The sequence below is a fragment of the Heloderma suspectum genome, chromosome 4 (assembly GCF_057233095.1).
Source record: "Heloderma suspectum isolate Gila_16-S chromosome 4, 16-S_ref, whole genome shotgun sequence".
In the NCBI taxonomy this organism is placed as follows: Eukaryota; Metazoa; Chordata; class Lepidosauria; order Squamata; family Helodermatidae; genus Heloderma; species Heloderma suspectum.
In genome coordinates this window covers 39,437,299-39,458,567 of record NC_139461.1, presented here as the reverse complement: position 1 = coordinate 39,458,567, position 21,269 = coordinate 39,437,299, and the positions used below count along the sequence as shown (strand labels likewise).

The following is a 21,269-nucleotide window of genomic DNA, read 5'->3' as shown; positions in this document are numbered from 1 at the left end:
GGAGGAAAGCTATGGCAAACCTAGACAGCATAGTAAGAAGCAGAGACATCACCTTGGCGACAAAGGTCCGTATAATCAAAGCTATGGTTTTCCCAGTAGTAACGTATGGCTTTGAGAGCTGGACTATAAGGAAGGCTGAGCGCCGAAGAATTGATGCTTTCGAACTGTGGTGCTGAAGAAGACTCTTACGAGTCCCCTGGACTGCAAGGAGGTCAAATCAGTCCATCCTAAAGGAAATCAACCCTGAGTGCTCATTGGAAGGACAGATACTGAAGCTGAAGCTCAAATATTTTGGCCACCTAATGTGAAGAGAAAAGTCACTGGAAAAGACCCTGATGCTGGGAAAGATGGAAGGCAAAAGGAGAAGGGGACGGCAGAGGATGAGATGGCTAGATAGCATCACCGATGTAATGACTATGAACTTGAGCACACTCCAGGAGAGAGTGGAGGACAGGAAGGCCTGGCGTGCTATGGTCCATGGGGTCACGAAGAGTCGGACATGACTTAACGACTGAACAACAACAACAACAACTTCTCATTAAATTGGTAGAAGTATATTCCCTCCCAGTGAATTTTCATTGGATTGGATCCTGGTTAGTCATGCTTAAAGCAGACAGGAATGGGCAGAAAGTAGATCAGGATTTACTGGTAGATCTCTGAGTGATTTGAAGAAGATTGGCAAAGACTTCTGACTCCTGATGATTAAACAATGGCAACAACAAAATGACTCTCCCCACCCACATTATACTGCTGAAATGAAGAAAGCTTGGAGGAGGGGGAACCAAGAGTGGGCTTTTGTTTGGAAAGGACTGTGAGCTGCATTCAGTTCTTTTTGAATCTATTTTTATTTTATTTTTATAAATGAAATAAACACTACCAACAACATAATCAGAATCTTCAGTTTCCAACATCACAGTATTCTGAGGAAAAGAAAAAAGGGAGGATAGCAAAGAAGGAATAGAAAAAAAGGAAGAAAAAAAAGGATTATATTAAACTTTAATAAGAACAAACCAGAAATCCAAATATATATCCAACTGCAGATTATACCTATATAGCATTCTTCCAAACATTGCTAGTATTATTAAATCTTCAATCTGCTACATCACAAACGGTAAACCTTATCTTTCAATATCATAACCTCAGTCTTATAGCAAAGGAATGGGAGCAAACAATCCATTTCCATTGGCCATATGTTACCATTCAGTTAATGCATATTAATAAACATTAAAGGTTTAACCAACAAGAAATAGCAATAATAACAATCCCATAATAATATTAATAATAACAATAATCAAAAGAAAAAAAGTTTACAAAAAGGTAAGTAAAAAACAAAAGCAAATCATTTGTATATTTTAAGTGATATCATATCTAAAAATATATTTATATGTGTACACACACACACTCACACCAATAGGCATTTTATTACAATATGACACACACAAAAAGGAGAAAGAAAACAAAAGCTTCATTCAGTTCTGATACTCAAAACAAATTCCAGGGCTTAGAATTCTTTCATTCATATTGTGTGTCTTTTGCACCTGGCTCTGGTTGGTAGATCCCTGGGTTCTAATAGAAAAAAGGACCCCACAAGCCTGAAGTCTGCCCACCCCTGGGGCAGACCCACTGAAATCAAAGGGGCAAGTCAGTCATGACTAACTTAAGGCGCATTGATTTCCATGGGGCTGCTCTAAGCATGGCTAAGTCAGGATCCAACCTGTTATGAGTGTTCTCTTTTCTCTTCCAAAGATCCTAGAAATGTAAACTTTGCAAATGAAGTTTGCATCAGCAAATCTGGCTGATGTTAGCGGTTGCCAAGTCACTCTCAGCCAGGCCAAGGAATGATTCAGATTCAGATTCAGAAGCAGTACGTCACTGGGAAAGAACCATAGAAAAAGGACACTGCCTTCGTGCCCTGCTTGTGGGCTTCCTGGTTGGCTACTGTGGGAAACAGGATACTAGATTGGCCTTTGGTTGATCCAGCAGCATTCTTCTTATGGTCTTATGTAACGACAGCTCTTACTGATCAGGCAGTCCAGCATTGGGCCCATTCCTACTGTCTGCATTTTGCAATTCACTACTACTTGTGGACCTCCAGCTAGGGTGGTCATTTACACATCACCAAAAAAGAGGACAAGGATGTGAATAAAATTAACATATGTGGACTTATATGTATAGATGCATATTTAGAAATAATTGAAGTAGACGTGCAATACATCTTACAACAATGGGACAACTGTGACCAGGTGACCTGTCTTCCTTCTCAGTCTGCAGTCCAGGTGGTCACTGTGGATGGCAACTTCAAGGCCCTGGCTCTCCCCTTCTTATGGTTCTTTAGCTTTGAACTAGACGTGGACTGGACATGGCTGCCATCCTATGCTCACTTAACTGGAAGTAAGTCCCGCTGAATTAGGACCATACCCAAGGAGCGGGGAGGAACCTTAGAAACCGCACAGTGAGGACATAGGAACATTGGAAGCTGCCTTATATGGAATCAGAGCATTGGTCCATCTAGCCCAGAATTGTCAACACTGACTGGCAGTGGCTTTCCAGGGCATCATGTAGGCTTCTTTCCTAGCCCTGCCTGGAGAAGTTGGGGATCAAACATGGGACTTTCTGCATGCACAGCCGGTGCTCTACCACTGAGCTACAGCCCCTCCCTGCATTAAGTGGGACTTCTACCTGAGTAAACATGCATAGCTTGCATGAGCCTTTTAATTGATGACTCTGCTCTTGGATCATGATGTATGAGAAATAGATAATTAAGTTACGGCACTATCCTATACACATCTATTCTGAAGTAAGTCCCATTGCATTACTCCCAGTTAAGTTTGTATAGGATTGCAACCTTCATTTATTTGCTGATTCCTATATGCATTGCTGAGTTTTAAGTGAAGCAAAATGTTTGCTCTGGTTACATTTAGACTCATAATTCACAGCTAGTTTGTATTTGAATGGCTGCTCCTGTTTGAACTGAGATAAGGTGTGTAAGGTCTGTGTGTGCTTGTGGCTACCTGGTATGACGTGTGTGTACTTGCACAAAATGATTTTTACCTTGTGATTTGCATAGTAATAGACTTGGAAAGATATTTGGTTCTGGATTGGGCAATCAGTCGACCTTGTCTCATTTGAGATTCTCTTTCAATGTTTCCATTGTTTGAACTGTCAACTTTAGACACAGTTATAAAATCTGATGATTACCAAAACCTATACAATTTTCTTTGACATTGCAAACCACCCCCCAAATGCAAAGAAGGCAGGAATGCCGACTTTTATCCCCTTTCCATGGAAATGCTCACATCTTTGATGTAACTTTCTTTTGGATCTAGCCATCTGTCTTCCAAAGGGTATCCAGGTTATTCAATTTTTCTCTTTCTTATGTTACATTTGGATTTCAGACTGCTTTTTGCTGACAAAAGCCCCCAAAGCGCTCTACAATAATAAAACATAACAAAAAATATACTTTAATAAAATACAATACAAAATACACGGACACTAATGGCAGATAATTTCATATTAAAACAGTTTTAATCTCAGTTCTCAGAAAGCGTGATGGAACAAAAACAACTTTAGAAATCTTCTAAAGATCACAATACTGTAGGCCTGGTCAATTTTCCTGGAGGGGGAATTCCACAATACCTCAGTAAAGGCTGAATTTCTGGGAGAAGGTCTCTTACCTTGGATAGAGTTGGCATCCAAAGCTGCATACCTTTCCTGCAGATCTTAACTCATAGGTGGACAATATATAGGCGTACCCCTTAATAGGAGAAAGACTAACCTTTAATATCTTGGACCAAAACTATTTAGGGCAGGAGTGCACAACCCATGATCCAGAGGCCGCATGTGGCCCCCAAGGACTAAACTGTAACCCCCTATTGGGGCTAGCTTTCTCTCCACCCCTTACCCAGAGATCCTAATGCAGAGTGCTCTTTTCCCACCACTGCAACCAGTGAAGAAAGGCCAATCTATCTCAGGAATGCTGGGTGTGTGTTTGTGTATGTGCATGCCTGTGTATGCGCGCTCATGTATATGTGTGAATGCACACATGTGTGCATGCATGTGTGTGTTCCGTGATCCCCAAGCCAGGATCACAAGCAGGCCTTGCGGCCAAAAAGGCATATTGAATTTAGTCTGGGAACCAAATGATAACCTGTGAAGATGACAAGGAATAGGTGTTACATTGTCTGTGCAGCAAGCGCTAGACAACAGGTGTGCCACTGGTTGCATTCTGGATTGACTGAGGCCTCTGAACTGTCTTCATGCCCAGGCCCCACATTAAGCACGTTACAGCAGTCAAAGTGAGGATTACCAGGCATGATATGATGTTGGTCAGGCCCTTTGGCTTAAAGAAAGAAAGAAGGAAGGAAAGAAAGAAAGAAAGAAAGAAAGAAAGAAAGAGAAAAGAAAAGAAACAAGTTTGGAAACCAGTCTATATGTTCCCAGCACAAGGGGGTTGCAGGAAGTCGTCCCCCCCCGCAGCGGTTGCACCGGCGGACCCCAGTGGAGTGATGGCCAAACCAGCTTCCTGCCTCCGGGAATGAGAGGCAGACACAGCTAGATATGTAAGAATTTTGTTACACCAGTTCCATCTGCATTTTGCGGATTCTCAGGCATCTAGCATTCCATTGTCCACTCATTGATAGAATCTTATTTTTTCTATGAGAATTTAGTTCATTTGCAAAAACGTACTTGTTCAAATCCCCCCCTGAAATAAAAACCCAGTCTGCAAGTCTGCAGAATGCCAGTGACTCAGGAAAAGCCAGTCTGCTGTGGACTCCACACAGGTTGGATTCATAGAAATCCGAAGTCATTTGAATCTGTTGCAGATTTCTCTGACATGCCTAGGCACAGCCCCCTCTGGATTGTGTCCCAGAGTGTATTTTTGAGGGTGCTTCCAGATTTCTTGGGGTGCTTCCAGATGAGGTACTTATGGCTCCATCGCCCTGCCTCCTTCATGGAAGTTTTACAAGAGGTTCACGCGACATCATCTTCCACTTGTAAGCCTCATGTGTTTTCCCACCACTTCTGTCTTTTTTCTTCTTGCAGAAAATCCGTTCAGGAAGAAAATATGGAATAGCTGCACAAAGTCACCTTGAGTGCCATTTTTTTTTGTCGAAAGGCAGGGCATAAATCAGATAAATAAATGAATAAATGTCTTCTGATTGCTAGTGCCAGGAGCTCCCTGTCTAGAAGCACCCTTGTTTATGCTGGAATGTGGTGGAATGTTATATCACTCCACTTGTTTCATATACATGTGGTTTTATAAAACCAAAAGAAAGGATCAAAACATGGTACAGGTTGGGGTGGAGGGGAAATGTGCTATTTGTCACCAGCCATGTCATACTGAATAACCTAGAGAAGCTCATGGTACTCCCCCAGCCAACCCCTCCCCCCGCATCATAAATGTAATTGCATTAATCTAATTTTTACCATTAAGCACTAAACAGCTGTCTAAAGGGCTGCCCTCTTCCTACATGAATCCAACCACTGTTTAATCAGGAGCCCTTCCCTGGGTGTAAGAGTTTGGGTGCCACCACAGAAAAGACCTTCTCTCTGCTAGCCCCCTGTCTAACCTCAAAAGGCCTTCTGAGGTTAGACAGGGGGCTACCAGAGATACCAAAGAGAAGGCTTTTCCTGTGGTGGCACCCAAACTATGCACCACTTTCCACAGACATGCTCACCTGGAACCATCTCTGTTATCTTTTAGCCAGAAGTCAAAGTCCACCCTGTTCTCTCATGCATATATTTTATGGTAAATAAAGCCCCTTTAATATTGTTGATGTCCTGTTTTATCCACTGGCTCTGCTGCTTTTATTTTGTGGTTTTACTGTTTTTTTATATTGTTTTTTTATTAGATGTTTATCCATGAAGCCATTTGCAGTGAAAGGCAGGCTATACATTGTATATGTTAAAGTAAAAATCCCAGATTCGAAGTATCATGTGCCTAGTGCCAGGAAAATGTGATACCATCGCAGTAGCAGACCAACCTGTGGGTCATATATGAATGTTGTGCAACAAAATGAGAAAACAGATGATGGTTTTCCCACAAACTATCAATGGATTCCCTGAAAAGGATCATAGAAATGTATATCTACAGCTTTCTTTTTTACTTCTCAGTTCTTACTGATTTCATTAACAAGCTCCACATGAGGTGCTCACGGCCTCTTCCTGACTCTTCCTTCAGTGAGATCCCACTTAAGTAAAGAAGGCAATTTTAAATGCATCTGGAAAAGAACATACAGAAATGGAACACATTTCTGGTGGAGGCATCATGACACAACATGCACAATGCAGGTATGTTTAATGAGAGGCAAGGGAAATTGGCAAAGCGGGATGGGGCGCAAGTCAAAAATGCCTCTGGGAGTTCAACAGTGATTTGAGGAGTTACACAATCCACAGGTATTTACTGCTGAAGACTCTACAGGCCTTGATATTAAACAGACCTGTGAAGAATTCTCCCGACAATGTTGAGTCACCTGTCCCGTAGTTTCGTACGTACGTTTTTTTGATGTAACGCCCTTTGCTCACAGATAGATTTTGTTTTGTTTTGGGTAAAGCAATTGTGCAACAGAAATTGAGGATCCTGTTCATGTATCTGTCCAAGGGGTGTTAAATGACTCCCCGTGTATGTGCTTACTAGGTCTACCAGTGAACACAAAATATTAGGTTGGATGCAGATCTAAGGTATATACGAATATGCCCTTTTAAAAAAAGTTGGTTTGTTTAGGAATTTATATCCCACCCTTCAGGATTATCCCTGTCAATGTAGTTTACAACAGTGTTCAACAAAGAGGTCTGTGGCACCTTAAGGACGAACAAATTTAATATAGCATAAGCTTTTGTGGACTACTGTCCACTTCATCAGATGCATGAAGTGTTTCCTGAGTTACTAGTATATACTGAACTGAATACTGAATGTAGCCATTCAACAGTGGGATCCTAGTGGAGGAAGAGGTTTTTGTACCAGCTGAAGCCAGAACTTGATTCTCTGCGGGTTCATCCCCTCCAACTACTACTACCCAATTTGGCTTCTATTGACACAGCTTCTAAAACCACCTCCAGCTTTGTTAATATAAAGACTGCCTATTTTTCTCTCTCTTGGCCCAAGGTGGAAATATTTCTGAGCAAATAGCTGGATTTTATATTTTCAAAAATGATACATCAATTTGTTTGCCTTTCTCTATCTCAAAGCTGTAGGAGTAGCTCCAGCAACTGCAAGTGAAACCATCACATCACTTGCTAGAGCCTTATTTGAATGTCTGCAGGCCCTTCCTCCTCCATCCCATCTCAAGATTCTGATCATGCAGACACCATGGGCTTTTCTACATGAGACATCTATCATGTGCTTGTCATTCCCTACTCATGGTTGTTTATGGGTTCTTTGGACGATGATGTGACTCTCCAGTTTCACTTCTGTGTCTAAACAGCACTTTCACCAAGTTTTTTTTTAGAGCAGAGAAAGTGTGGTATTTAATTGTAAAACTGAAAGAAAACACATTTTTTACTTGTGTATTTGTACTATTCTGCTATACCACAGTGCCACCTAGAGGTTCTGTACCAGAAATGCAGGAAAGGAAACACTCCTCCTGTAGTGCTTGGCTCTCAATTCTATCATGAAACCGAAAGTAGATACAGTGGATTAACAGCCTCATTTACAAACACTCCATGCCTCAGCTTCCCCCTCCCTTCCTCCCAATCTACTTTTTAGTAACATCTTGCCTGGATTGATCTGGAGATCTCAAAAGCTTGCACATTTTTTGGTGATCTTTTGGTTGGTCTAATAAACGTATGACACTAATATGGATTTTGGAATTTTGCTTATGGCCAAGCATTTTGCTTTCAGTATATATGCATATGGTTGGTGTGTGTGTGTGGGGGGGAGGGAGCAGGATTGCAAACAGTGAGGACAGAGGGAACTAAAATGCAGAAAGTACAGACAGTGATAATTACCTTAACAGTGGCCAGTCACAAAACAGTTGCTGGGTGATAACACAGACATCTTTGCAAAGGTGAGGTGATTAACACATGTAGCTTGTTTTTTTGTTTTTTTAAATGTCCCTGTTCAACCCACAAGAGATAGAGTTGAATCTCTTGATGAATTGTAGTCCAGCTCTTTGGTGTTGAAACCTGTCTCTGAAGTTACTTTGTTCAAGAATGGTCGCTTTAAGCTCAGGGATGGACTCTCCTGGCAAGTTGAAATGTCCTTTCACTGTTTTTTTAATATTGCTATTTCTCATCTCAAATTTGTGTATTCAAATAATCAAAATGGCATCAGGTACAACACTGTCCCCTGAATCTCCAAGGGCATCTCTACATGAGCCATTTGTTACACAATTGTGATTGGCCACTTATGGAAGTTTGCAGGTTCTTTACATGGCATCGTCAACCTCCAGGATGTCTCCTGTGCTTTCCCCCATTTATCCCGCTTTCAAAAAGATCAGAGATCAGATGGAATTCTTTAAAAAGTTGGATATAATTTAGCCACTAGATGGTGCTGTTTCATTGAAAATATAGAAAGCCCTGGTAAGGCTGCTGAAAAAGGGCATTTTCAATTCCACACCATGTTTGTCATCTAAAGGAGCCCATCCTAATCATGCCAGGGAAATGGAAGCAGAAAGCCCTGGTAAGGCTGTGGGATTTTTCCAAAATGTAGAGAAGCCCCAAGTGTTGGTGTGAACATCTGCACTGAGAAAACCTGCATGCAAGCAGCTGCCTGTGCATAGGGTTCCTCAGTGCTGACTTTCACACCACTGCGTGGACTCTGTGAGCAGGGCCAGCAGTGTGTCCTCGCTACCCTGGTAATTGCATGGAGCACCGTTCACACGATTAACTTGTGGAGGGGGCTAAAGAAAACAGTGCAGAAAAGGGCAACTAAAATGATCAAGGGGCTGGAGCAACTCCCCTATCTGGGAAAGCTGCAACAGTTGGGATTGTTTAGCTTGGAGAAAAGGAGGGTAAGGGGAGACATGATAGAGGTGTACAAAATTATGCATGGAGAATGCGGATAGGGAGACATTTTTCTCTATCATAATACTAGAACCCCGGGTCATCCCATGAAGCTGAGTGGGAAGCGCATTCCAAGGCACGGTGCCACTACCAAGGAGGCTCTTTAACTAGGGTGGCCAGGTATCCTACTTTACAGAGGACAGTCCTCTATTTGAAGGACTGTCCTCTTTCTGAAGGTGTCCCCTATTCCAGCCTGCCCCATCCTGGTGTGCTCCAGATGTTTTGGACTTCAATTCCCATTAGGTTTAGCCAGCATGGCTAATGCTCAGGAATGCTGGGTATTTTATTTTTGTTTTATTTATTATTATATTTATATCCCACCTTTTTTCCTCCAAGGAACCCATGGTGGCTTACATGATCCTCCTCCTCTCCATTTATCCTCACAACAACCCTGTGAAGTTGTTGTGAGGTATATTAGGCTGAGAGTCAGTGAGTTGCCCAAAGTCACCCAGTGAGCTTCATGGCCGAATGGGACTAAAACCTGGATCTCCTGAGTCCCAGTCCAACACTCTGACCGCTACACCACACTAGCTCTATCGTCATCCAATCCATCTGGAGTGTGCCAGGTTGGGAAAGGCTGCCCCCTTCGAAGGGCTGCTCAGTTCAGTTGCACTTCAAAAGTAAAGAACCTTCAGAAGGGAGAGCAGAGGCCTTGAAGTCACCCATCAACCTGGTTGGCAGACTGGGCAGGCAGGCATAGAGGTCACCTGGTCACAGTTTCTCCACTAGGGTGAGATGTACTGCATTCCTATTCAAATTATCATTATTTCTCATTTGCATCTATACATATAGATTAGCATATGCAAATTTTATGCAATTCTTTGTCCTCTTTTTCGGTGATGCATTTCTTCTTTTTTGGTATGGTGGTAACAGCCTTTGAAAATTTGAATTTGACCAATCAGAGCCCCAGTTCACATATAATGAGAAGCCACCATGGGGAATTGCCTCGTGGGGCTTCTCGTTGCAGCAGTGGCTGCCATTTTGAGTATTTGGGGTACATTGGGGGCATGCCATAGCTTGCCGTTACATGCAAACCCAGCGAGGGTGGGTTGTTGGGGTGGTTACAAGCCACCCACAACCCTAAAACAGGCCATGGGTTCTGTGTGACTTGTCAAGCACCCCAACAACTCACGCTCACCGAATTCATGTCTAATGAGAAGCCACAGCGGCGGTGGCTTGGATTGGCAACCTGGCACCCGTGGGCGCCACAACCCACCATGGTTCATAAGGCACAGCAGGCTGCGGTGGTCAGGCGAACCAGGTCAGTCTCTTCACACACGATGCAGAAGTAGAGGAAGAGGAGGCAAAGCAACCTGGGCACCCTCTATCCACACTTCAATTGCCTTGTGCCAAGGGTCTTCCCCGCGGGATGATGCGCGCGTTCCCAACATGGGAAAAGAAAGATGCATGAATTTCCCCATCTGCATGGGAAGCTGAAAGTGTGGAAAGAGGATGTGGGTTTGGCATGTTTATTGATATGATTTATTTTTGTACCCCTTGCCTTTTTACCCAAGGGCACAATGCAGCTTCATTAAAATGGGCATAGACCAAAACAAACACAACTAAAATATACGACTACAACCTAAAAACGAAAGCATACTTAAAATAGCCTAATAAGCACTATTTAAACCCATAGAATTTGTGATAAAAATCAAAGCTCTAAAAAGGCCTGCCTAAATACATTTGCTAGTCTTTATGGTGGCACAAGGCTCTGTTGTTTTTGCCTAAATAAAATCACTTTCAGTCAGTGGAGGCTGGTGGCTCTTATGTCAGTGGGGTAATGAATCCGCTCCAGGTTTCAGTCAGAATGAGCCAGCACTCTAAAGAAGGTATCCAAAGTGTGGGGCACCTTGGAGAGCTCCTTTAGAGTGCTGACTGGTTCTGACTGAAACTCAGAGCAGATTCTCAGCCCCACTGACATTGGAGCCACCCGCCTCCACTGCTTCCAGTGGCAACCTACAAGCAAGCTGTGAACGGCCCAGGTGGCATGCCTCTCTCCGGAGGCTATTCCGCCCCCTGGCTGCCACAACCAGTAGGACCCTCTCCTGGGTATCAACCTACCTTATGTCAGCGTGCCCTGGGGATAAGGAGGAGAGCCTCCCAAACGAAAAGAAGGTGCTGGGCAGGTTTGTATGGAAGATGCATTTTCGGAGGTATTGTGGTCTGAGCTGGTTTAGGGTTTAAAGGTCAACGTCACAATTTGTGCTTGCCTACACCTCGGTCTCCATGCACCCAGACCTTTCCTTGGTCAGCAAGATGCCCCACGTTGTCCTGGTCCTGTATTGCCTTACGAAGCATCTAGCCGTACTGCTAGAAGAGGTCTCCCTCCCACTGTTTAATCCACCCTGCCAGCTACTGATGTAAGCAGCAAACTGGCATGGATCAACTCACAGGAGGATTCCTCTAGCAAAACTTGAAGGCTCAGAGGCTTCATGCAGAACCAGAACAATGGTCTATATCTATATGCATATGAACAAAATGAAAGGAAAAGCACAACCTGGGGAGAAAATCATCCCCCACCCCAGTAAAAGGCAGGTATGAACAATGGTTCAGTTTTATCATACTCCATCCTCTTTGCCTTGAAAGTTCCGTCTTTGTGTATTTCATAGTTTCAGTTGCTGTTCTACATAAAAAAGGCCTAATCTTGGAACATCTGGGGTGGTGTGAGATCATAGTGATACCTGAACCTGCCTCAATCTTTGATGCATACAAGATGTATGCTTCAAGGCAGATACTTGGCTATCTGGACTTTAATGCCGCCCCTCTATGCATAAGAATGGAGGCAAGCTGGAGGTCACCATCTCCACTTCGCATCACTGAGCCTAATCTTAGGCTGGGTGGGGTGGAGGGTCATCTGTTTTAAGGTCTTTGTTTACATTGCAGTGATGATGAGATTGGAACCAGTGGGGATGTGCATTTGCAAACTGAAAGGCAAACTAGCTAAATAAAAACTGGTGCCATTGGAGATTTCATTGAGGGTGGCTTACTATGGCTCTGGAGTCAACAATAAAGTTGATTTCCATAGTGGGGGAGGGGGAGGACAAAGGAGTTTCAAGAAGGCAGTCAAGATACCCAGCAAGGATGAGAAACGCCAACCTTTGATGTATCAAGATTAAGTTGCAAAAAAGACAAGGAACAAAGCAAAGCATTTTAAGAACATTTGTTTACAGTTAATTTTTATACCCCATAAAAGTAGGGCAAAACAATTATCAATCTGGGTCAAATAGTCAATACATCCACTTTTATAAATATTTACACTGTGCACATTCTGTTCAACTGTCCAATTATGGCTCAGAGTCATGATTCTGATTCTGGCCTAAAGATTCAGAAGAACAGATGGATCACTAAAATAGGGGTGGGGAACCTCAGGCACAGGGGCCAAATCCAGCCTTACTGGAGTCCCAATCGGGCCCTCTGGGGGTTCGCATATGGCCCCGCCCCTTCCCATGGCTGGTCACCCTTTGCCCCAACCACCAATCATTTGGTGCTTGCCCAGCTTTTGAGCAGTTTTCCCCCATTCCAAAAGGTCGAAATGTCTCTCCTAAGGCCTGGTTATTGGCAGAAAGAGCTTTAAGCTACAATAGGCTGCTAATTTGTTTGTATTTTTGGCCCCATCCCTTTTACCTTTGGCCCCATCCACCTCTGGAATGTGGCCCCAGAGAACTTTTCCAAAATGGAATTCGGCCCTCGGGCTGAAAAAAGGTTCACCACCCCTTCAGTAAAGTCACCATGACACAAGTATGTTCTTTCCCCCCCTTTGACTGCTCACATGATTGGTCTGGCATGTTACAGACAAAGCGTAAGGGCCAGAGTAGTTGTTATATTTGCCACAGGACTGATGCTGAAAAGACCTATCCAAGGCAATGGTCCAAAATGTTTCCAGTTACTCAGCCCTGTAATTACTCAGAGACCAGGGCCATCACATCGTGAATCCCCAGTGGCCATGGGGAATGTGGAGATGGTGGGGGGTAGTTCTGGTCCCAATCCACATGGTGAGTACTTCCAAATGATATGGCGGTGGGGGGGGGGAGTTGAGAGGCCATAGGAAAGGCATTTTCAGTGGTAGCCACATGGTGAATATAATGTATGCGTGAGCCCTTAGGTCTCAGTTCATCATCTCCTGGAATTCCTTTGATGTCTTGAACTGAGATCTCACCACTTGTCTGTAACACACTGATCTAGCCTAAGACATTTTATGTTCTGAGGTACAGCAGCAAATGGTGCCTCCCTCCCCAAGTCAAGCCAATTTGGACGTCTTTAAAAGGGGGTTAGACAAATTCATGGAGGAGAAGGCCATCCATGGCTAGTTGTCCTGATGGCTCTATGCTGTCTCCAGTATCAGAGGAGTTGCTGGGGAACATGGGTGGGAGGGGGCTGTTGCACTCGTGTCCTGCTTGTGGGTTTCCCCTTGGCAGCTGGTTGGACCCCTTTTATGAACAGAATGCTGGACTAGACGGACCCTTGGTCTGACCCAACATGGCTTTTCTTACGTTCTTAAGTTCAAGAGGCATAGGACCCAATGCTGGCCAAGTTTTTTGGCACCAGAGGCAGAAAATCCCACAATTCTCTCTCCATTTTGGCATTTGAGGCAGAAAATACCACCACTATTTTATTTCTAATAATAAATTAAACAAACCATCCGCTGCCCTTTCATGACATGCAATATCAGCTGCTTGAGTTGGCCACCCCTAAGGCAGGGGTGCAAAAAGTGTGGCCTGGAGGCCCATCAGACCCCCTGCATCTACCACTGTGGTGGCCCGGCTGGGGGTTTCCCACACAAGTGCTAGGAAGTGAATCCCTTCCTTATTTCCGGTATGTGATGCGAGACCCTCTAGGGCAAGCAGGAGAAGCCCTTCCTTATCTCCCATCTCCAGTTCTGATGGAAGGACCAGGCCTGGTAACAAATCTCAGCATGCACACAGACAATACATCAAAATAAAGACCTACTGAAAGGGATGGGACTGGAGTTAGTCACAACTAACTTGTCCCATTGATTTCAGTGGGTTTACTCTATGTATGACTATGTCTGGATCCACCCCATCATCCCTTAGTGGCTTCCCCACCAGTGTTCATCTCAGTCAAATCAAATTGTGGGTGGACCTTAAACAACTGCAGTTGTTTATTGCAAGTCATCCTGGGCAAAGCCAATTGTTATCCTGTAGACACCAGCAGGCATAACCCCCGTTATGCCTGGTGTTATGCTTGGTTATGTCTCCCAGGCCTTTGAGGGACTCTAGATCTCCATCAGCTGTTTTAAATAGTGGGTTGTTCTCTTTGATTTTATGCTTTTTTAAATGTTTTTATTGACATTTTAATGAAAACCACCCTGGAATATTTTGTGATGAGGGGGTGGTCTATAAATTCCCTAAATAAAATGCAAATAAAAATAAATTTGGAAACAGCCTTCTGATAGTAGGTAGGTAGGTAGATAGATGATAGACAGACAGACAGACAGACAGACATGAACTCAGGGCACAATCCTATGCATGTTTAGACAGACAAAAGTCCTACAACTCCCAGTTGTAGGACTTTTGTTTGTCTAAACACACATAGGATTGTGCCCTAAGTTTGTCATGCTGGCTGGGAATCATAGGAGTTGCAGTCCAACACCTCTGGAGGGCATCCCCAGTTGGGAAAGGCTGCTCTAAATCAGAGCCTTGCCTGCCTTTTCCCTTGAGCTATTTAGTCATTTCAGAGGACTCTGCTAATAAAAACGGCTGCCAGAAGGTCTAGCTCCTCATCTTCTCCTCCCTGGAAATAAGGAACATGTTCTAGCTGTTACCTTAGCCCTTGCATTCCTCTGGAATGAGATGAATGATTTGTAGAACCTGTTCTATTTTGACTCCCAGTCTATCTTGAGGTCTTACATTTCAGTAATGAATGCATATCCTAAGAGCTGACTGTGTTATGCGGAGATAAGAGAGCAGGGCTTCCTAGGGTTAAGACCTTAGTAGAGGATTCCTTTTCTAAAAAGGTTTCTCCCTTCCCCCTCCTTTCGCACTTTGAGCAATATTGGCTATGCCTATTGTCTTTGGGTATGATGAAGACCAGGAAAGCACTTGCAAGGTTATAAAATGATGTAAATCTGTTCCCTTGCATGGATCCATGGGTGGATGGGGGCTATGCCCACAGGGTTAAAAACACACACTCCTATTTGAAATAATTCCTTATACCTCAGTGATGATGATGATGATATGGTGGATGGCCACTAATTTAGATGGCTTTAAAAGAGGATTCGACAAATGTGTTAAAGAAAAGACCTATGATCGCCAGCTATTAGTTATGATAGCTAGTGGAACCTTCACAAATAGAAGCAGTATACCAGAGGTTGGGAATGTTGGCCCTCCAAATGTTGTTGGACTACAGACCCCTTCATCCACAACCATTGGCCACAGTGATGGGGGCAGATGTGAGCTGGAGACTTGGAGGGCCACAGTTTCCCCATGCCTACAGTATACTTTTGAATTCCAGATGCTGAAGACAAACAAGGGAAGGCTTTATGCTCTGCTTGTGAGCACCCAGGCACAATTGGCAGGCTGCTTTTGGAAACCAACATACTGGACCAGATGGGCCGTTTCTGATTCTGCAGGACATTTCTATGGTCTCCCTGCTCCTGCCAACCCTTTCCTCATTACTTCAACAAGCCTTCAGCAGATATCACACCAGGACTGATTCTATCCAAGATCACAGGTTTAAAATTCAAGCCCATCGAGAGCCAACAATAATTTTTCTTTGACCTCACAGTAAGTTTCCCTTCCTTTCAGTTGCTGCAACACTAGTGCCCATGCGATCAACCACAAGGATAACTATTGCTCATGACAGATTGCTCAAGACATCAGACTAGGTGAAGTGACTGACACGCCATGCCTAGAAAACTTCGAAACGAGCACCAACACGTCTATTCCAGCCTCCTTTGCTGTTTGTCTTCTGCACAGATCATGAGAAATAGAAGAGCCTGGCTGGGTCAGACCAAGGGGCCATTGAGTCCAGAATGCTATTTCTACAGTAGCAAAGGAAATTATTCTAGGAAGCCCATAAGCAGGGCATGAAGGCAGCCCCTGTCCCACCCAGCAAGTGATATGCTGCCTCTCAGCCTGGCTGATCGATGGTGAATGGAGTTGTAGTCCTAAAGACCTGGAGGGGACCAGGGTGGAGAAGGCTGCATTTAGCTATTGTAGCTAACAGCGGTTGATGGGCTTATCCTCTATGCATCTGTCTAATCCCTCTTTAAAGGGAAGTCAGAGGCCATCTCCACAGCCTGTGGCAGCTAATTCTGTATGATAAATATGCACTATGTGAAAAGTATTCTTTTATGTGGTCTGTCCTGACAGGCATTAGATACAGAGAGAAAGAGAGAAAAGGGGGCTGAAGGAACAGATTGTACTTTTTAAAGAAATATAAATAAATCTTTTCAGGGACCTTGATAAAAATCAAAGACCTGATAGAAGGGACTGAACACATCACATCTGCATTTGAAAACAGACTTCATCAAGCAGGGACCAAATGTTCTTTGCACTGGTGTGCTACTGTGGTTAGCTTTGCATTCGGAAGGAAATGCTTATATTAAGTGCCTGCCTCTGTGTGTCCCTTAGCCATTGTGGGTTATATGTTGGAGCATGCCCAGCAAGTCTTTGTTGCATCCGAAATGTCTTCAATTTGTGTCTTTGAATGCTCTGGCTAAATAATAAAACTTCAAAACCTTTCTTAAGGGAGTCACAGACGAGGTGTGTCATCACTATAGCAAGCTTGCAAATAGCCATTCATCTTGTAATTGCTTGTGGCAAGTGAGGATCACCACTAGGTAGAGAACCTTGTGCAAATTTTAGTTCTTTTGCTTGCTATATTTAGCCTCGTGTGGCGCAGAGTGGTAGGCAGCAGTATTGCAACCAAAACTTTCCCCACGACCTGAGTTCGATCCCGGCAGAAGCTGGGTCTCGGGTAGCTGGCTCAGGTCGACTCAGCCTTCCATCCTTTCGAGGTCGGTAAAATGAGCACCCAGCTTGCTGGGGGAAAGGTGGTCACGACTGGGGAAGGCAATGGCAAACCACCCCGCTACAGTCTGCCATGAAAACGCCAGCGCAAGCGGTGTCCCTCTAGGAGTCAGCAATGACTCGGTGCTTGCACAGGAAGAACCTTTCCTTGCTATATTTACAGACAGGCTTGCAGCCATAATGGCTTCCATAGTAGTTAGCAATTTAAAAAACTCCAAATTAAAACAATTCACAATAAACACAATACAAGTCTGAAAAACAAAATATAATCTAATTGGAAGGAAGTCATCTTATTATTTCATTTTAAATGTTTATTCCTCACCGTTATGTGCAAATATACCTTGAGGTGAGTTACAATAAACTTAGCAAATGCATATTTGAAGTATAAAATGATAGAAAAATATAATAAATAAAATGACCAGTAAAACTGAATACAAGCCAGTAGAAGCAAAAGAATCTCATTTCAGAATCTCAAATCAGAAGGTCTCAAACGCCCCATGAAAGAATGGGTTTAACTTGCTGCCAGAAGGGTAGCAGCAAGTATCTACCCTGGGAGACAGCTCCAGTGTATTGGTGCCCCTGTGGAAAAGGCCCTTGTCTCAGGTAACCCCCTGCTGTACTTCAGATGGCAAGGCGCAGCTATGTAGCGCTGGAGGGTCGCACCGGGTCTTTGCTCCTTCACTTTAACTGGAGCTGGCCCCCAGCCGGGCCCCGTCTGCTGCTGCTGCAGGGGCAGATGCAGCAGGAGGAGGGAGCCGAGGAAGGGAGTGCAGGCAGCTGGTGGCTGCCTCTCGCCTGTCATGCAGAGCTGGCCAGACAAAGGGGGCAAGAGAGGGAGCCTGAGGGAGCTCTGCAGCCCCAGGGTCACCTGCTCCCCTCCTTAGTACGGGAGGGAGAAAAGAGGTACGTAAGACCAAAGCCACCTTCCCTCTCCTCGGTGCCCCCTATTCTCCTCCTCAGCGCTCGGCTTCTCTGCCTTCTACCCTGAGCAGCTGCCATGCCTTGCAACTCGACCATCCACAGCCAGCCCCTCAGCTTCCTGCCCCCTTTCCCACCCTGCTGCCCGTCCCCTCTCTGCGCGTGCGCAGCCTGCAGGCTGCATGAGGTTTGCCACCACCCTCTTCTCCTCTGCTGCCCTCATTGTCCTGTAGCACTGGCCACCCATCCAGGCCTGCTGCTGCTGGCCATGGCAGGAGCAGGCATGGGGCCGTTGCCTCTATTGCCTGTCGCTCGTGCGCATGCGTGGGGCTTGCTGTGTGTGGGAGAGGGATTCCAGTAGTCTGGATGTGCAGACATTAGCAGGGGATCATGCTTTAGCACCACACAGTGAAAAGTTTTCACCTGCTGTTTGTTTGCACATCAAGTTTGTCCTTCAGGGTGCAAGTGGGGGCCTGGGGTTGGATCCAGCCCCCCTGGCTGACAGTAGGATCCTCGGCTTGTTTACTCAGAAGTAAGTCCCAATGTGTTCAATGGGGCTTACTCCCCTAGTGAGTGTGTTACGCTTGCAGCCTTGTAGGGCAATCCTACTTGTCTATTCAGAAGTACCATGATGTTCAATGGGATTTACTCCCAAATAAGTGTGTATAGGATTGCAGCCTTAAGGGAGTTGTGGGTCACCGCAGACTAAGTTCTGCAGTGACCCACATTTATGTAAAATAAAGACATTTATTTTAATGGGGCATTGCTTCACATCTGGTTGCAATGGCTCTTCGTAATAATAATAATTAATAATAAATATACTATGATTATATTATTATTATTACATGTTTCTTGAATTAAAAAGGACTAACCAAATAATATTTTCTAGCAAGTTGCTGGACATGACTTTTGTGTGTGTCTGTGTGTGTGTGTGTTTTTCTTTTCAAAGAGACCTTTTAATAATTCTGAATTAGGGTGACCAGATGCTCCAAACAAAGTAAGTGACTGAAAGCTCATTTGTATTGTATAATCTTACAAGGTTGTATAATTTTAGAAGGGGGCGTGGTTGTGAGGGAGCATGGCTGTGACGGTCATGAAGGGACCCCGCACTTCTGAATTTGTCACTACACTGCTGGCAAGGTGACCCTGAGCAGAGTCCCAGAAGCAAATCTTGACAAACAGGTAGATTCATATGCAGGTCCAGCATCCTTGAGCCCTGCTGATGTCTGCTGTGGGCTTGTGCCTGCCTGCACCTGCCTGAAGTAATGGCAGTAATAGTCTGTGAGCAGTCCTCCATTTAAAATTCCCCATAATGCCCCAGGGTGACGCCACTTGGGGCAATTAAAATAGTGGGCACCTACCTGCTAGACTGTAGCACTACTGCGGATTTAGACATTGGTGGAATTCAGAGGAACAAGCGTGCCCAAAGGAAGCCAATGTACACTTCACCCCCACAATTTCAACCAAAAAATGTTTTTGCAGCGTTTCCAAAGCAACGTCCGTGTCTGTTGCACATTGGATCCTTCAACCAACTTGTTTATACTGGAATCCCACCAGTTGGAGACTATAAAAAATAATTGCACATTGGAATGAAATGATTGTCTGACTCCACCCTTGAGGCACATCCACGCTGCCATTTTGCACATCATGGAAAGTGTACAAGAGCAATCCCTCAGCAGAAAATGTATTTTTCTCCTCTCTTTGCAAGATAAGTGGGAATCCAGTCATACACACAGCAGAACTACTATTGGTCCCTGGCCAACAGAATGATCAGTGCAGCATTTATCTGTTAGGTGCCACATCATTTGCACTTCCAAACCCTTCCAAAATATCCATGCTATTGTGAAAATTCTTTCATAAGTCTGGGCTTTGGTATCTTTCGTAGTTAGCCAATGTGATGACATGGCAGCTGTCTATCTCCAGTGGTCTTAAAAGGTTTTGCAAGTGATAAGCTGCTCACGTTAGGGGTATCCAGTTCCTGTTACTGCATTCCGGATCCCAAACTGAGGTTTTACCCAGGCTCGACTTTGGCCTCTTCAAATCCAACCTTCCACAAATATTATATTCCTACTTTAAGAAACAAAACAAAAAACATCCTTTGCTCTATATTATCCCAGTTTCATATTTCCCTAGTGGCAGCTGTGGGTCTTTAAAAAAAAGAACAAACAAACGAACAGAACAGTAGCGTTTAGGTGATACAGTGAAACAGCAGGTTGGAAGAAATGCTGACATGAAGGAATTTGACTCATTTCCCCCCTTTGGTGAATGAGTGCAGGGAAACCTTTTCCTTTCCTAAAGTGCCAGAATTTCAGCTGACGTGAAACTGTATTATTTACTGGCCTGGCCTGGTGGAAATGGGCTGGTTTCTGGAAAAAAAAGGAAAGAAAAAATCAAGACTGAAAGACAAGAAAAGGCAGGCATATAACTTTGCTTTTTGCCTCAGGTATCCCATCAGGTAAGCTTGCCCATCTCGTGGCTCTCGGGTATGAAGAAAGAAAGAAAGAAAGCAAGCAAGCAAGCAAGCAAGCAAGCAAGCAAGCAAGCAAGCAAAGCGGATTCCCTGAGCAACACATAAACAGCAATATGTGTCTGGAGTGGCAGGCACAGCCCAGAAATCACAGGGAGTCTGTCCTACCTGCAAGCTACGTCCTACATCTTTTGATGCAGTGGCAGCAGAGGCGGTGTGGGCACAGGGTGAACCTCCTTTGTCTCCCAATTACACCATCCTGCCACAAGTCAGAATTAACTCATTCCAAGGCTGCAGTCCTCCTAAGCATGTCCACTCGGGGTTGGAAGCAAGCTTTACTGAGATCAGTGATTGAGAACGGAGATGCAATAATATTTTCAGCACTACTGAGGCTAGCAGAGCGAAGCCTTCACTGACTTAGGGTGCCATCCTATGCATGTTTAGACAGAAAAAAATTCCTACAACTCCCAGCATCTCCCAGCCAGCTTGGGATGGCACCCTTAGTGTTTACAGTATTCCCTAGCATTTAATGCATTTCATCTGCATTACTGAGTACAAAATGTACTGTGCCATCTCTTGCTGATTATAACTTATGAAGCCTTCAACCAGCTTTCCCCAACCTGGTGCCCTCCCGATGTGTTGGACTACAACTTGCATGTTGGCTGGGAATGATGGGAGTTGTAGTCCAACACATCTGGAGGGCACGGTCTTAGCAGTTTAGGCTTAAGATTAAAGATCAGCCCTTCCCATGTGCTCAAGTGTGTCCAATATCCACTGAGGTGCCCTCTTAATTTTATTATGTTCATGAGTCACCCTATAACACAGTTGTTCCCAGGCTGAACACCAAATTAAAACACGAAACGAATGTTATACAAAATCATCAAGTGAAA

The 21,269-nt window shown here is 44.4% G+C and overlaps 1 long non-coding RNA gene across 1 annotated transcript in view; it reads right to left on the bottom strand.

Moving 5' to 3' along the window:
- Positions 1 to 857: 857 nt before the first annotated feature.
- Positions 858 to 21,269, bottom strand: part of LOC146346723 (uncharacterized) — a 44,962-nt gene continuing 24,550 nt past the window's right edge. Inside the window, exons 3-4 of the long non-coding RNA XR_014790023.1 lie at positions 3,297 to 3,429; positions 858 to 920 (exon numbers count right to left, since the gene is read on the bottom strand). This is a non-coding gene — a long non-coding RNA (uncharacterized LOC146346723). The remainder of the gene's footprint in view (positions 921 to 3,296; positions 3,430 to 21,269) is intronic.